Genomic DNA, 4,367 nt, shown 5'->3' on the forward strand with positions numbered 1-4,367 from the left:
GGCGCGCGGTTGGACGGGGCGGCGGCGGAGGTGACGTGGCGGGTTCGGATTGGACGGGGGAGCGGGGCGGACGTGTCCGGCTGCGGCCGGACGTGTCCATCGGCGAAGGAAGGAGGAGGACTAGGGCTAGACCGGGATTTCGGGGGAGAGGGACTAATTTATAGTTAGAGGGAGCTAGGAGAGTCCAAATGAGGAGCGGTTTTCGCCCACACGATCGTGATCGAATGACCGAGAGCATGGAGGGGAGTTATGTGGGTTTTGGGCCAGCTTGGAAGGGGTGTTGGGCTGTAAAGAGAAGGGGGCTTTACGGTTACCCGGTTAACCGTTGGAGTACCAAACGAACTCCAAATGGCACGAAACTTGACAGGCGGTCCACTGGTGCTATACCAAGGCCGCTTGGCAAGACTCGGTCCATTCCGAGAAAGTTTAATACCCGCACACAACGAGAGACGAAAGGGAAACGCCGGAGGGCATAGGAGCGCCGGATTACAAAACGGACAACGGGGAAACTGCTCGGATGCATGAGACGAACACGTATGCAATGCAATGCACATGCTGACATGATAAAATGCAACACGCAAGCGAATGACGTGGCAACGACGGCGAGTAACTGGCAGACACCTGGCGCATCGAATCCGGGGCGTTACAACACTCCTCCACTAACAATAGATCTCGTCCCGAGATCTTAGGACCGAGACGGAAGGGAAAAAGGATGAGGGAAACAAGAACTCAAGAGAAGAAGCAAAGAATCAAGAGCACTCGAGAAGAAGAGAGGAACGACGAGAATGACGAGAATCGAAAGCTCACGGAATCAGATAGACTATGGAGCCACTCCGGTTAGAACGAGATAAGAAACGAATAAGACTGAATGGGTTTAGGCAGCACTCCGAATGAAACGGAAGGAATAGAACATGAACTAGAGAAGATGGAATGGCGCTTGACGAGAGGAAGAACACAATACCTCCGGAAGAATTGGAAGAAAGGAACTTAGAAGGAAGGATTACTCACTTGGATGAAATAAGAATAAGATTTATTGTATGCTTATCCTTCATCAAATTAAATTGTTGACAATCAATGGATTTGGCATACTCCGTATTCTTCTTGAAAAGGATTGAGAAGTGACATATCACAAACTTGAGAAGGTCTTCATGAACCACCGTTAGGATTCGAAAGAATGAATGGATTGAATGATAATCAAGGAAAAAGAATCTTGAATGAACCACCATAAAATTCGAAAATTGAATGACGAAAGAGAATGAATCACTGGGAAGAATTAGAAGAACAAATATGCTCGAGGGGATTCAGATACAAGAGAACGGGAAGAAGTCGAGCCGATTAAAGAACACTTTAACGAAGCACCGAGATAATTAGAGGACGATAGCTGGAATGATGAGGGCGAAGAATTCTTCTGGAACGATGGCCTCCGATGAAAAGAAACTGGAAACGACTTCTGAAATACTCCGGATGGATGAAAAGAATATCTGACAAATGGAATAAATCGAGAGGATAGCACGAAACTAGAACCACGAGTCTTCGAGAGAACGGACAAGATTTAGAGGAAAAACTCTTCTGCGATTGACGAGAAACACCACCGAAATAACTGAGGTACTCTGGGAGAATGAAAAGCGAAGAGGTTGAGCCAACAATGAAATGATTTGAAATCCATCTTGAAAAAGCATCTGACTGATGAAATTCATTCTTACGTCAAACACTGAAAATAATTTGGAATAACTCCAGGAGAATTAGAAGAGTCAGGTAAGATCCTGGAAAAAGACCAGTGGGTTAGGGCCCACTGAAGAGAAAACACCGTTGAAAAAGATTGTTGAACTGATAGATGATGCACCGGAACAATTGAAATATTTGAATGAGGTGACAACCTCGAATTAATTCGAACACAGACGAATCTCCTGAGATGTCTTGAATACTCTGGAAGGATAAACTAGCGAGATGCGAACGAGCAGGGAAAACACTTGAGCCGAGGAAAAGAATGAAATCACTACCAAAAAAACATGAATTGAATCCACTGGAAAAAGAAAGGGATGAACAATGTCAAACGAGATGAGAATCACCGATTGAAATGATTGAGGGAAGACTGAAGAACCTCCGTACGAATGAAAATTGATGCTCGAAAGAGACTGAGGCTCCGAGAAGAAGAGGGTGGGAGGGCGGAAAACAAAGACAACTTGGAAGGGGAAATCAACGAATATCTTGAAGAGAAAGCACCGGTTGAAATGATTAAGGAAAGAAAAACAAAGACTTCGCACGAGTAGGATGGATACTCGATGACGGACTCCGGTTCAAAGAAGAAAAGGGGAGGGCGGGTGGGAAGGAAAACAACTGGGGATTGAACTCAAAGATGAAGAGGCTCGAGTCGACTTGACGAGAAATGCACTGGATCAAAAGAGCTAAGGAACAACTATTGGAAAACCAACTGCGTGATCCTAAAGAAAAATTTGAAGGGGAAGAGAAGTAATTCAAAACACCTACGTCAAGATTCCTGACCAGAGCGACGAAGGGGCTGAGGAGTAAAAAGAATTCCTACTCTCCGATATAACTAGACTCCGAAAAACAATTTTCTTCTAGACTCAACAACGGCCAAACTACACGATCAATCAAGGGGGCTCCTAGGGTCGATCGAGGCTCTGATACCAACTTGTCACGCCCAATATGTGACCCTATCCAAAAGGAACTCGAAGGTCCCACCAAGGATAGACCCGCATATTGAAACGCTTTTGCAAGGTGGATATCATTACATCAACATTACATAATAGATGGGGATACATACATAAGGCATACAATGCCACACGAATACAACATCACAATACATAAGAGCATCATCTTACTATGGATGAAACACAAACAGAAACTCAAACGACATCCACCCTGCTAGCCCAGGCTGCCGACCTGGAACCTATCCCCTGATCGAAGAAGAAGCAGAAGAAGAACTCCAAGACAAGTAAACATCGCTCTCGCGTCATGATCATCGCACAACCTGTACCTGCAACTGTTGTTGTAGTAATCTGTGAGCCACGAGGACTCAGCAATCCCATTACCATGGGTATCAAGACTAGCAAAGCTTAAAGGGAAAGGAAGGGGTAAAGTGGTGAGGCTGTAGCAGCGACTAAGCATATATGGTGGCTAACATACGCAAATAAGAGCGAGAAGAGAACAAGCGGAACGGTCGTCAACTAGTAATGATCAAGAAGTGATCCTGAACTCCTACTTACGTCAAACATAACACAGAAACCGTGTTCACTTCCCGGACTCCGCCGAAAAGAGACCATCACAGCTACACACGCGGTTGATGCGTTTTAATTCGGATCTGATGTCAAGTTATCTACAACCGGACATTAACAAATTCCCATCTGCCTATAACCGCTGGCACGGCTTTCGAAAGATTATACCCTGCAGGGGTGTCCCAACTTAGCCCATGACAAGCTCTCGCGATCAACGAAGGAATAGACCTTCTCCCAGGAAGACCCGATCAGACTTGGAATCCCGGTTTACAAGACATTTCGACAATGGTAAAACAAGACCAGCAAAGCCGCCCGATGCGCCGACAATCCCGATAGGAGCTGCACATATCTCGTTCTCAGGGCAACACCGGATGAGACATCCTACGAGTAAAACCAAACCTCGAGTTTCCCCGAGGGGGCCCCGCAGTCTACTCAGTTCGGACCAACACTTAGACAAGCATTGGCCCGGGGGGATAAAATAAAGATGACCCTCGGGTTGGCCGACCCAAGGAAAAGGGATAGGTGGTGGTGAGGCAAATGGTAAAACCAAGGTTGGGCCTTGCTGGAGGAGTTTTATTCAAAGCGAACTGTCAACGGGGTCCCATAAATCACCCGACCACGTAAGGAATGCAAAATCCGGGAACATAACACCGGTATGACCGAAACTAGGGCGGCAAGAGTGGAACAAAACACGAGGCAAAAGGCCAAGTCTTCCACCCTTTACGAAGTATATAGATGCTTTAATAATATAAGAGATATTGTGATATCCCAACCAAAATCCTGTCCACCATGGAGCAATCTTCAACTTCACCTTCAACTAGCAACGCTATAAGAGGGGCTGAGCGAAGCGGTAACATAGCCTAACAACGGTTTGCATAGGAAAGGTGTCAAAGGTTAGAGGTTCATGGCAATATGGGATGGCTTGATGAGCAAAAGATAGGTAACGCAGCAAAGCGATAGAACGAAGCAACTAGCATAGCAATGATAGTAGTGAGATCCAGGGTAGCGGTCATCTTGCCTGAAATCTCACAAGGAAGAAGAACGAGTCCATGAAGAAGATGAAGCCACGAAGACGAACCAAGCGTAGACGAACGAATCCTCACGATCGCAACGAAACAGGAACTATCGAAA

The sequence above is a fragment of the Triticum dicoccoides genome, chromosome 4B (assembly GCF_002162155.2).
Source record: "Triticum dicoccoides isolate Atlit2015 ecotype Zavitan chromosome 4B, WEW_v2.0, whole genome shotgun sequence".
NCBI lineage: Eukaryota > Viridiplantae > Streptophyta > Magnoliopsida > Poales > Poaceae > Triticum > Triticum dicoccoides.